The following is a 13,615-nucleotide window of genomic DNA, read 5'->3' as shown; positions in this document are numbered from 1 at the left end:
TTTCTAATATAGAATATTAGTATTTTTAAGTGAAGTAAAATAGCCGATTTTAGAAATGTGGAAAGGGTAAGTTTAAATGTGGTGTTAATATAATATGTTGTCAGTGTAAACAGACTAGACAGAAAAGGAATAATTTACATACATATTTTAGTATTATTATTTTAATAATGATAATATATTATTATGGAAACAGAAACATGTTTTCTATTTTCTGCCACTTTTTTGGTGTCACAACTTTTTGGAACATTCACAACTTGGAGGAAACTACCGCATAACTAAAGTCATTTCATCAATATGCCTTAATTGAATTGCCTTTCCCAGCTACCTAATTTATCCAAGGAACACCCCCTTGGTCAGTATTACAAACTGTTTTATTATTTTCTTACACTTGTTTGATAATCATTTTCCATGTCATTTTTTGTCATCAAGGAAGGAAGAAACACATTTAATTTTTCTTTCCTTTTTCCTCTTATGCTCTATCATAAGATTGAAAAGTTTTAGTTAAATGAATAGTTGGTTCGAACCTTATTTTAAGTATAGACACCTTATTGTCAACAAGAGAAATCTTGAATATAAATTCCATTATCTTGTGTAAAAAATATTTTAATTCAATCTTGGAAAAACAGACACATTTTATAGATATGACCTGTAATATTTTTCTCTTGACTTTTGTATTTGCCGGAGTTCTCAGCTTTCACTAGCAATTTTAAAAGAACTGCTTTAATGATCTAATTATTACCATTTGATAATTAACTGGAATAGCATTTCAAAGTGTAATTGATATGATTTGGCTAGGTTAACCAAGATTCTAGAACATAGACTAGAGGCATATAGATACTAGTATTGTGTTCACAGTCATACTTTTTCTTTGGACCCCTGAGACATATGGCTTCTGTTATTCTTCCACAGTCTACTATTCTCCAAACATCGCTAACGACAAAACTATAGTAACCTTTGAAAAATTTGTCCCAAAATGCCTCAGTTTTCAGTCATTAACAAAAAAGAAAGCAAGAAAATGCTAAAGGTACTGAGAAAAGTCCAGTGCTTACAGCTGGTTTCAGCAATTTCAACTTGCGCAAGACCCCATGTTTGTGAAAGCAACCCAAGAATCTCTGAACAGGATGTAATCAACCTCCAATCTGCTGAGAAACACTGCAAAAATGACTTCAGCTGCCAAAAATAATAATGCCGTTTACAAGCAGCTCTTCCTATGTCTAAGGAAAACGAACCACACAGGAGTTTATGCTGGTCTGGAGGAGCAAGCAAAGAAAAGGGCAAATCTTACCTACCCCACCCTAAAATGCACAGTAACAGAACCCACTGGAAACTGTGGTCCACGCCAAAGTGCTGGCAATATTGAGGGAGACTCAAATCCAGAAAAATCTGAACGGTAAGTGACCCCAGACAAAGGGATTATATTTGGCAGCAATTCTGTGCTGTCACTTTCTCTCTGTAACCAAGCTGCCCTGTCTTGTGAAGGCAGAGCTGTTAAATACCTCTTAGTCGTGAGCCCCAACCCAAATCTTCCTTTTTTTCAAAATATTATCTGGCAGCTTCCCTTAAAGGACATCAAGAGCTTGGGAGGGAACATTCACGAATGATCCTTTAGATAACTTTCATCACAAAAGCCCTGCACCTACCTCTGTCAAGCCAGGGCTGCTCAGTCCGCATGGGCAGGATGTGAAAAAAGACCCGGTATGATGGCTTCTCCAAATTTACCAGAAAGAAAGGACCTGGGATGCTTGTCCTTTAAGTGTCTCTCAACATGGTTTACATAGCTGGATCTCTGCTTATCTGTGCCTTTCTGCTTTCGCTTCCATACATGGATCTGTTCCCAACAGTAACTCCAAGCTGTCGAAAAGAAGCTATCTGGCAGCTCTCGCTTCATCCAACACATGGATGATAAAAATACACATATAGAGATCCTTCCAGCCAGGCCCATTTCTCACCCCACCATCCTGCCACTATGCCTTTTTGCAAATGCCCTTTTCAGATTGGCATTTCTGTTCTCCAGGCATTTAGAGAATGGTGTGGGTTTCCTTAACTTTATGGAAACAGAGATACGATTAGGGTTCCAGGGTCCTCAGTCTTAAAAATTTTAGCAATAAGATATGTATGGGACCTGAGAAATGTTTAGTGAATGAATGAATGTATAAACGAGAGGCTGAGCAAGTGGATAGCATTGTATGTGAATGGATAAATATATAATGAATTTATTTAGTTGGGAATAGTTGTTAACACTCTGGATTATTTGTCTTAAAAGGATAAAGTAACAGCAGAAGATCAAAGTAATCAAAACCTCTAAGAGACAAGGAGAGGCCAGGTTCTTATTTCAACAGCTTCTTATTTAGGATATAGTGGCAGTCCTACTAAGCTATCATATGGTTTGAGATTTAGAAAAAAGTTTAGTGTTAAAGAATGTAAATAAAAATAAAATACTAAATGCTCCATTTGTTAAGTGTCAGTGATACTTTAAATGACACATAACGGACCTAAATTTTAAGGTGGGGGAACGAGTGATAAGTCCTGCTCTGTATATAGAGTGGTGAGAGCTACTCCCTCAGAGCGTTGCCCAAACTGCTTAGCTTTCCAGTTCCTTTGAAATTCAGCTTCTCAATTTTTAAATTTATCTCTTTTGTTTTTTTGTAATCTGTTGTTACTCTTGTGTAACAAGAGGTCAAAATATCCAGAGAGTGAGAGAGAAAATTTCCAAAAAACATTTTTTTCATTGGTTAATCCCCCCCCCCCAAAAAAAATCGAATTAAAACTCTTGTAGAGTCTTTTGTTTGAAGAAGAAAAAGAAATTTGAGGCAGACAGGCATAATTCAGTTTGGTGTATTAAAATAGAGCTAGTTTGCTTAAAAAAAAATGCCAGAGAAAGCAAAGGAAGGATAGCCAAAATAGGATTGGCAAATAATAATTGTTGCAGGTGGTCAATAGGGTGTTCATTATATTATCCTCCCTACTTTGTGTATATTTTAACATTTCTATAAAAGAAAAAAAAGAAAAAAAAGAGGAATGTATGAAAGAAATATATGCATGGTGGGTTTGAGGAAGCCTAGATTTTATTAATCTCTGTCAAAAGCACCTAGATCAAAACAAGAAAGTGCAAAATAGTGCGTGAGTGTTTTTTATTATTCAATTTTTCTGACATTTCAACCTCTTACTCCCTACCTCCAATTATATATATATATATATATATATAAAATAATATACTTTATTATGTATTACCTATATTACTGTCTATAATACCTATATAATATATATCCTATATAACAATCATTTATATCTAATGCAAATGTATATATCTTATTTAAAAAGCTGACCAAATGTAGCTCAGGGATGGACATGGTAGATCATTACCTTACCCGGGAGCCCTTCAACGCCTTCTTTTCCCTTGTCTTTTTCTATTAGGTTGGTGCAAAAGTAATTGCAGTTTTTGCAATTATTTTTAACCTTTAAACCGCAAGTACTTTTGCCCCAACCTAATACGTTAGAAATCCCAAAGCAAAAGTCTTTCTTCTTGTTGCCCCTTGCAGCTGGGGACGACCACGTGACACAGTTCTGGTCAAGCAGGTGTAAACAAGTAAACAAGTGTCCCCAGCTGGGACTTGAGGAAAGCTCTTATTTATCTGTGAAAAAGGAACAGGCTCAGCTTTTGCCTCTCTTGTCCCTGTACCCCTTCCACATATTTCAAGAGACCAAACTTGAAGCTTTAACTGCAGCAGCTATTTGGTGACTAGGCAGAGGCCACCAGGGGGACAAAAGCCTACGAGGTAAGGACCAGACTGTAGGGAAGAATGTCAGTTCTTGCCAGCATCGCTAACTTGCTATCACAACCCTGGACTACTTACTTCGGGACTGCCTGTCATATGAGTAAAATAAAACCATAAGTAATACAAAACATGGATTCTAGATTATGAACTGGGCACTCGAATTTAAAAAACAAAAACAAAAAAACTGTGCTCTGGCCCTGGCTCTGTTACTTACCAACTGTATGACATTGGTCATGTCACAGAGTTTTATTTTCTCCTCTGTTAGTCAAGAGAACATTTGACCTTTTTACCTTAGAATTATCCTATGAGTTAATGTGTACACCATATCCTCATAAATTGTAGGGCGGTATAGCAATGTAAGGTACTGTTTATTCAAATATACAGGGTGGTAGAAACAGAACCCACAATGACTCTACAGTTATGTGTGACAGGGATGAGGAGTCTGCTTTCTGTTCAAAGAAGAATTTGCAGACACTTTGGCTTAACTTAAAACCTCTTGGGAATTTTGCTCTGAAGTTAGGAATATCCAAGGTATGATAAGCTTGTATATTCCCAAATCTGTTTGCCTATTTTGGGTCGGGCACGTTCTTGGTGAGGTTCGCTGTGGAAGTGAGCCAATTTCCTGCGTGACCTTGGATAATCAGTACTCCCTGATAGGGAGATCTTTCCCAACTCTGGAGGATGCTGTGGGGTATGTGTATAGGAAAAGATCTCCTGATAAAGAAGTTAAAAGCCTATCATGCTTCCAAATAAAGAAGTTAGATTGGTCTCCTGTGAACGTAGGAGGTATAGAGGTCAAGATCTAATGTTCTGACGTCAGTTTGCCTAACTCCATGGAGGAGGATACCATACAGTGGCCCTGGGCGTGCTGTTTCACTGTGGGGTACTTTGCACAGGCCGTTCCTTTCAGTGGAATGTCCTGATGTCCCCCCAAAAGTACACACACACACACATGCACTCCCTTTTTGTCTGTAAGCAGAATATATCCTCAGTCTTTTAAAATCCTCAGCTCAGTGTCTCTTCCTTCTGAAGTCTTTTCCTAACCTCACCACCAGGTATATTCTAAAGCACATTATTGTAGTTTGTTCCTACCTGTCTGCCCTTGGCCGTTAGACTGTGAGCACCTGGAGGACAGGAGCAGTGTTTTATTGGCTTTTGTTTTGCTAACATCCATTATAGTGTCTGCTTACGGTACAAACCTTAACAAGTATGTTGAACAAGTATTTATATCTTGATAAATGAGTGAAAAATGGGTAAGTGGTAGTTAACTCTCAATTAGTGACTATTAGCATGGCAGCTTTCCCTGCTGTGTAAAGTATAAGAATCTCAAACTCTGGGTAGAGACTGTGAACTCAAAGGAGACATAAAACAGTGTCCACAAATATTGACATCATCCTGATTTCACCAGGCAGATGATCTAATGCTTCCAGTTACCCAGCTCAGTGGGCCACAGATTATTTAGACTTGATAGCTGACATAAATTATTAGTACTAAAAAGGGGTGAGGATTGCAATTTTTTAAAAGATCACAGATACTCATTTTTTGGTGATTTTTTTAAAAAATATGTTTCTTCTTTTGTTTAATGATATGGAAGAATCACTTATGAAAGACTTATTAAGACACACTGCAAGTTTTCAAAGGATTTGAATGCAAATGAATAGCAAAACGTCCATTCTATCTTGCAGGACCAGAAACTAGAAAAAGAGATTAAAGATGGCTCTGACCCTTGAAGAACCAGCTCAAACATCACCACTGCTAAGCAGATTTTCTTGACCTGTTTTCAGCACCACCATTGACATAGTAATTAAATTAGTTTCAGTTCGGGTTCCTTAGCACAATGTTCAGATTTTTTTAACACCATTATTGAGATATAGTTTACATACTATATAATATACCGAGTTAAAGTAGAATTCAAGGGTTTGTAGTATATTCACAGATATGTGCAACCATCCACAATCAATGTTAGAACATTTTTATCACCTCCCTTTCCTCCATCCTCCCCTTGCCCTAAATAATCACTAATCTACTTTCTATGGATTTCCCTATTGTGGACTTGCATATGCACGGGATAATACAATATGCGATTTTCTGTGACTGGCTTTTTTCACTTAACACAACATTTTCAAAGTTCATCCATTTGTACCAAGAATCAGTACTTCGTTCCCCTTTATGGCCAAATAATATTCCATTGTGTAGATCTATCATATATTGTTTATCCATTCATCTGTTAACAGACATTTGAATGGTTTCCATCTTTTGGCTATTTTGAACAATGTTGCACTTTTGTACAAGTTTTTGTGTGGACATTTGTTTTCATTTACCTGGGGTATGTACCTCGGAATGGAATTGCTGATAATTCTATGTTTAATTATTTGAGAAATTGCCAGATTGTTTTTCAAAGCAGCTGCCCCATTTTATATTTTCACCAGCAGTGTGTGAGGGTTCAATTTCTCCATATGCTTGTTACCTGACATTTTTGTTATCTGATTTTTTTTACAAAAATCACAAAAGTTTTAAATGTTGATGAAGTTCAATTGATCTATTGTTTTCTTTCATTGCTCATACTTTTGGTATCATATGTAGGAATCCTTTGCCAAATCTGAGGTCATGAAGATTTGCCCCTATTCTTTCTTCTGAGAATGTTATAGTTTTAGCTCTTACATTTTGGTCTTTTCATCCATTTAGAGTTAACTTTTCTATATAAAATGAACTTCATTCTTTTGTATTTGGATAGCCATTTGTCCCAGCACCATCTGCTGAAAAGACTATTTTTTCTTATTGAATAGTCTTGGAACCATTGTTGAATATCAGTGGTCTTAGATGTAGAGATTTATTTCTGGAGTCTCAATTTTTTTCTTATTATGTCTCTCCTTGTGCCAGTAACACACTGTCTTCGTTACATTACTTTGTAGTAGTTTTGAAATCAGACTGTGTGAGTCCTACTTCATTCTTCCTTTTCAGGATTATTTTGGCTATTCTGAGTCCCTTTCAATTCAATATGAATTTTAGAATCAGCTTGTCAATTTCTATAATAAAGTCAATTAGGATTCTGAGTAGGACTATGTTGCATTCATCAATCAGTTCAGGGAGTACCGCCTTCTTAACAACATTACGTTTTCTGATCCATAAACATAGAATGCTTGCCATTTATTGAGATCTTTAATTTCTTTTAACAATGTTTTGTAGTTTTCAGAGTATAAGTTTTGCACTTGTTTTGTTAAACTTATTTCTAAGTATGTTATTCTTTTTGATGCTTTTGTGAATGGAATTGTTCTCTTAATTTCATTTTCAGATTGAACATGAAGACATCTGGGCCACTGTTTTCTTTATGAGTACTTTTTAAACACTGGTTCCACCCCTTTCTTTGTTATATGTTCGTTCAGATTGTCTATTTCTTTGTAAATCAGTTTAAGTAGTTTGTCTTTTAGGAATTTGTCATTTTATCTCAGTTACTAATTTGTTGGCATAGAATTGTTCATAGTATTCCTTTTCACCTTTTTTGTTTTCGTGAGGTCAATAATAATACCTCTTTCATTTTGAAATTTTGAAATTTGAGTCTTCTCTCTTTTTTTCTTGGTCAATCTAGCTAAGTGTTTGCTAATTTAATGCTTATAATTGTTTCAGCTTCCTGATGAATTGGCCCTTTTTTCTTATAAAATGTCCTTCTTTATTTCTAGTCACATTTTCTATTTTCAAGTCTATTTTCTCTAAATTAGTATAGCCATTTCAACTTTCTTGGATTGTTAAATTCATAACCTATCTTTTCTATCCTTTAATGTTCAGTCCATCTGTGTCTTTGCATCTAAATTGTGTCATTGGATTACATTGTTTTTGTTTGCTTGTTTTTAATCCAGTCTGACAATCTCTGTCTTTTGATTAGATTGTTTAACCTCCTCACATTTAATTTTATTATTGATGTAGTTGAATTTACATATTTCATATTACTTTTTGTTTTCGATGTCTCACATGTTTTTCTCTTCCTCTATTCCTCCTTTACTGCTTTCTTTAGCATTAAGTGAATATTCTCTCATGTAGCATAGTAATTCCTTTAACTTTTTTTTTTTTACTATATTTTCAAATTATTATTTAGTGGTTGCTCTAGGGTTACTACATACACCTTATCAGGATCAGCTTCAGGTTTAAACTAGCTTAATTCCAGTGATATAGAAAAACGTTCCTCTTATGTATAGATCTATTCCCTTCCCTGTTTATGGTATTATTGTTACATGTATCAATGGTACCAAATTAATAATACATTATTACATTTATTACTTTCCCTCTTGTAGTTACTTTCTTAGCCCAATACAGATTTACTCACACTTCCTCCTGCCTCATTTATGTTTTTTATTATTGGCAAATACATTACACATATATTACATTTGTATATGTTATGGCCTAACAAACATTATATATATATATATATATATATATATGCACATATATTTCTTGTACATAAATCATTATATATATATATATATATTTTGTATATAAATAATTGTATACAATTGCTCTTTAAATCAGTTAGCAGAAGAAAACATGCATTTATAGTGTCTTTCATAATTACTTAATAACATTTACCAGTGGTCTTTGTTCATATGACTTTACATTAACACCTGGGTATGCTTGCTTTCAGTCAAAGAGCTTTTAATATTTCTTATAGGGTCTGCTAGCAACAAATTCTTTCGGCTCTTATTTGTCTTGCCTTATTCTTTAAAAGATAGTTTTGCTGATTATAGGATTCTTGGTTGACAGGTTTATTTTTTCTTTGAGTGCTTTGAATACGTTATCCTACTGTCTTCTGGCCTTTATTTCTACTATTGTTTCTACTGAGAAGTCAGAAAGTGATCTTATTCACGTTCCCTTGTAAGTGTCACATTGTTTTTTTGCTGCTGCTTTCAAAATTTATCTTTGGGGGCCGGCCCGGTGGCTCAGGCGGTTAGAGCTCCGTGCTTCTAACTCCAAAGGCTGCCGGTTCGATTCCCACATGGGCCAGTGGGCTCTCAACCACAAGGTTGCCAGTTTAATTCCTCGAGTCCCGCAAGGGATGGTGGGCTCTGCCCCCTGCAACTAAGATTGAACACGGCACCTTGAGCTGAGCTGCCTCCCGGATGGCTCAGTTGTTGGTTGGAGCGCGGGCTCTCAACCACAAGGTTGCCAGTTCAATTCCTCGAATCCCGCAAGGAATGGTGGGCAGCGCCCCCTGCAACTAAAATTGAACATGGCACCTTGAGCTGAGCTGCCACTGAGCTCCCAGATGGCTCAGTTGGTTGGAGCCTGTCCTCTCAACCACAAGGTTGCCGGTTTGACTCCCGCAAGGAATGGTGGGCTGTGCCCCCTGCAACTAGCAACTGGCAACTGGACCTGGAGCTGAGCTGCGCCCTCCACAACTAAGACTGAAAGAACAACTTGAAGCTGAACAGAACCCTCCACAACTAAGATTGAAAGTACAACAATTTGACCCTTGTTCCCCAATAAAGTCCTGTTCCCCTTCCCCAATAAAATCTTAAAAAAAAAAAAAAAAAAAAAAAAAAAAAAAAAAAAAAAAATTTATCTTTGCCTTTGACTTTCAGCATTTTTACCATCATGTGTCTATTTATAGTGTTTAATTGGAGTAAGCAGTTATTGTCTAAATGTTTTCTGCCTTTCTAGGTATCCCCTTTCTTGGTCCTTTGGCTGGAGAGAGCAGACTTTTGTTAGAATTTCTTTCCTTCCTTTTTTCCTTCCTCCCTCCCTCCCTCCCTCCCTCCCTCCCCCCCTTCCTCCCTTCCTTTCTTCCTTCCTTCCTTTCTTCTTAACTTTCTATCTTTTTTTCTTTCTTTTTACCACATCTCCATATTGAGGATGTCTGAGGCAAAAGAAAACACGTGGAACTAACCATTATGTTGTTGATGGGTAACAAGATGCCTCATTGGTCTGCCATCCTTCAGAGTTTTATCCTTGTTTTATATGTAAAGTCGTGTTTTTAGTTGTGCTTAGTGGGAGAAATAGGGGAAAGTATTTCTACTCTATCTTTCTGGAAGCAGAAGGCTGACCCTAATATTTCTTACAAACTGCTTATTCATTTTTCTTCTATCAGGTACAATGATGGTTAAAATCGATTGTATTTGCCCTATGACTAGGTAACTAAATGCCTCATTCCTTCAGTTAACATTAAGTTTGCTAAACATTGCCAAGAAAGAAACAAACAGAAAAATACAAACAAATGAAACAAGCCAAGAAACAAAACAAAATAGATTGCAACTTTAGAGAGAAGATATGTAAATTTGAGCATAATAGGTACTATTTATAAATTTAAATTTAAATCATTTACAAGCTTTTTAGATTTTTTTGTTATGTTTTGTTTTGATTTTTAATCCAGAGTTTAAAAGATAATGAAAAATTCTGGACTTTGCTATTGTGGAAGTTAGATGTACATGATGTGTAAATTTGGAGAGATTGTGGTAGCATGAATATTATAACCCTATGATAACAACTTAAAATTTAATAGACCCTGGGGCTTGGTAATCACTTCCATTGGAATACATTTTCTTATTTACCTTAAACCAAATTAGGTTTTCAATGGAAGTTTTCTTTTTAATCCACCATTTTTGAATGCTGACATCCAAGTTTGAATTTAACAGTCAATACGAATTGCAAATTCACTTAATTATCTGCTTAGATAAAGTTTTTGCTAAAAGTGGCCAAATATATCTTATTATTTAAAAATACAATCATTCTACAAAATTAGATTCCCACCAAGCTTTCTTCTAAAAAATATAGGCCTGTACTTTCAATTTTAGTATCTTGCTTGAAGGACAATTAGGTCTCAGATACAAAACCCAGGCACCTATTCTAGGTTTTATTTATTTCTCTAATCTTCCTGAGTTATTTCAACAATTTACATGGTAACAACGACAATGCATAAACTGCTAATTTTCAAATATCTATCTCTCTTCATGACAACTTTCCTTCTGCACTCTCTGTTTCCAGTTTGTATTTGACCTTTACTTTTGGATATACTGCAATGACTTCAAATAAAACATGTCTGAAACTGAACTTCTTAACTCTCTTCCACTCATATTTTCTTGTATTGATTTCCTCTTCATAAGTAGAAATACAACCTATTCAGTCTCTCAAGCTGGAAAGTTCAGTGATATTTGTTCCTCCTGCACCCACCCTGCATTTTAGTCACTACATATTCTGTAAGGTTACCTAAAGTATCTCTTAAATGCAGTCTTTCTTTCCAACACTGTTCTCATGACTTTTATTATTTCTTCCCTGGAAAGACCTTCTGATCCAATCTTCCTAATACCAATCTCTTCTGACATAGGCTCATTTTCCATTTGAGTTATATTCCTCAAATATAAATCAATACTGATACCATCGTCAACAACAGCAAATCTCCATATTTATTACTCTGAAAACTATGCCTGGCTTCCCAGTGATCCCAAGGTACATTTCAATCTTCATTGATGTCTTGCCCAGTTACATTTCCTATTACTCTCCTCTGTAACTTGTTTTCTAATTTTAATGAACTCTTCATTATAACTCACACACATCACAATCTCTATGACTAAGCTATTGCACGTGTTTTTCTTTTCACCTAGAATTACTTCTCTTTTCAAAGTGGTGCTCTTCCTTCAAGATCAAACTAACAACCACTTTCACTGTGAAGCCTTCCTAGAATTCTCCATCCATATTCCAATGAACTTGGCTAATGCTTCTCTGTACAACTTATGCTGTTACATTGATTCTTCAATTATACCATGAATTCCTTGAGTGCTGGGACTATGTCTTATTTAATATTGTATCTAGTACATGAACAATGTTGGACACTTAATAAGTGTTGTACAACATTACAAAGGGCAGTATATAAAAAGTTAAAGGGATTAAAATGTACTAGGGCCAATAGGGAGCCAGAGGGTTCTTTTAAAAGTAGCAAGTGAGATATCTGGGAGCAGGAAGGGGCTTGCTGTTGTTATTAATGCAGATTTATAGCTTAGTAAATTTTTAGTTTCTTTACTATTCACTATAATTACCTCTCTTTTACCTAATGCAGAAATTGACCACTAATCTTGTAAGGTTGCAGTCTTCATTAATGTATTATAAATTGTTGATTTAATGGAAATAGATAGCTCTAGTGGCAAAGCTGTATGAGTTTAATATAATTCCATGACTAGTAATTTTCTAACTTGGCTCAGCGTCTTAAAAATCCAAGCATAGGGTAGAGAGCTGGCTTCCCTGCCCCTGGTGTCCATGGTGAACATCAGCATTCATGAAGATAATCAGAGTACTGGTGACTTAAACAACAGACATTTATGGAATTTCAGGAGTTCTGAGGACAAAAATCTGAGATCCGGGTGCCAGCAGGGTTGGGTTCTTGGTGAAGGCCCTCTTCTTGGTTTACAAATGGTCACCTTCCAGCTGTATCCTCACATGACAGGGTGAGAGCTTTCCTCTCTTCAGCCTCTTATAATGGAACCAATCCCATCATGGGAGCTCCATCCTCATCATGATCTCATCAAAGCTTAATTACCTCTCAAGGGCCCATCACCTCCAAATATCATCACATTTTGGATTAGGGCTTCAGCATATGGATTTTGGACAGACACAAAGTTCAGTCAATAGTAGGACTTGATTATTACTTGTCACTTTTCAAATCTCTGTTGTGGAGGGGTTGCCACTTGTGCTTTTTATTATTATTTTATTTTAATTCTGTACATAAGCCCTGATCTGTAAATATCTTCTGTCATTTCCTGGGTTGCCATTTCATTCTATCAATTGGAACTTTTTATAAGATTGAATTTCTGGGTTTCTTCAGATAAATACCCAGAAGTGCGATTACTAGGTCCTTCTTTGTTTCTTATCATAGCCTTTGTTTTAAAGTCTATTTTGCTATGATAGCTTTTTAAAATTTCAATTAAAAAATACGTGATGAGATTTGATGATAATAGAATATTTGAACAATCATAAAATCAGATGTTCACAGAGACAAGGAGGTTGGTGGAGATTCTCATTTGCCACCCTCTGGGAGGCAATACTTAATGTCGTCTTTGTTTCTGAAACGACATCTTACTTTATGTTAACTATTGATCTAATATGAAATATGTGGAGGAGGAAGTGAAGGAGGAGGAGGAGGGTGTCATCATTGGTCAGAATGAAGCTTTGAGGCTTCAGCTAGTTTAAAAATAGATCTTTCATACTTATGTTTATATGCAAAATTTATACTTGCATTTTAAATTCTGCCCAGAGCATTGGAAAACGGAATAATCCTACTTACCATAACAGATTTTGTCCAGGAGATCTCTTAAATAATTCTAATAGTCCTATAAAAAAGGAATATTTAAGTCACCTGGTGTCTTTATTATTAAAATATTTGGTTATTTGTATGATACATTCTCGTATCTAAGGTTACATGGTCTGGTGCTTTGAAGTCATCATTGGAAATTTGGCCCTAACTGAACTGGTAGCTCCCAGGAAGATGATCTTGGGCACAGCCATGTCATGTCTGCTCTTCTCACAGGGCTTGATTTTGTTCTCCTGCGTCCCTGCAAATAATAAGTTCCTTGCTTCCACCTCTTTCCAAACTCATGTCCTAAGACTTGCAAAAAATATATATTTTTTTAAATTTGGAAGGACATTGTTCAAGTGTCTACTTATGAGGCCCTGAACAACAGAATAGAAAGCCCAAACTGGTCTCATATGACTTCTTGGCTCCAAGGTCTCGAGCCCATCATAGGTGTCCACTGATGATACCGTGTTTCCCAGAAAATAAGACCAAGCCGAACAATCCGCTCTAACATGTCTTTTGGAGCAAAAATTAATATAAGACCTAGTCTTATTTTACTATAATGTAAGAC

At 35.8% G+C, this 13,615-nt stretch overlaps 1 protein-coding gene and 1 long non-coding RNA gene across 6 annotated transcripts in view; one reads left to right on the top strand and one right to left on the bottom strand.

Moving 5' to 3' along the window:
• The window catches only part of SLC8A1 (solute carrier family 8 member A1), a 376,061-nt gene extending 374,264 nt beyond the window's left edge, over positions 1–1,797 (bottom strand). For 2 of the 4 annotated variants that reach the window (XM_074331920.2, XM_074331919.2), the window contains exon 1: positions 1,641–1,767. The gene's annotated coding sequence lies outside the window, so the exon portion shown is untranslated. Of the gene's footprint in view, positions 1–1,640 lie in introns of all 4 variants that reach the window. The other 2 variants (XM_074331917.2, XM_074331918.2) reach the window with 2 other exon arrangements.
• The window catches only part of LOC141571527 (uncharacterized), a 39,545-nt gene continuing 26,968 nt past the window's right edge, over positions 1,039–13,615 (top strand). For both annotated transcript variants that reach the window (XR_016020476.1, XR_016020475.1), the window contains exon 1: positions 1,039–1,390. This is a non-coding gene — a long non-coding RNA (uncharacterized LOC141571527). The remainder of the gene's footprint in view (positions 1,391–13,615) is intronic.

This window comes from Rhinolophus sinicus, chromosome 2 (genome assembly GCF_057876585.1).
Source record: "Rhinolophus sinicus isolate RSI-liver-muscle chromosome 2, RSI-T2T, whole genome shotgun sequence".
Taxonomy (NCBI): Eukaryota; Metazoa; Chordata; class Mammalia; order Chiroptera; family Rhinolophidae; genus Rhinolophus; species Rhinolophus sinicus.
Note: the sequence above shows the minus strand (reverse complement) of the source record. Positions and strands in the feature narration are given on the sequence as shown.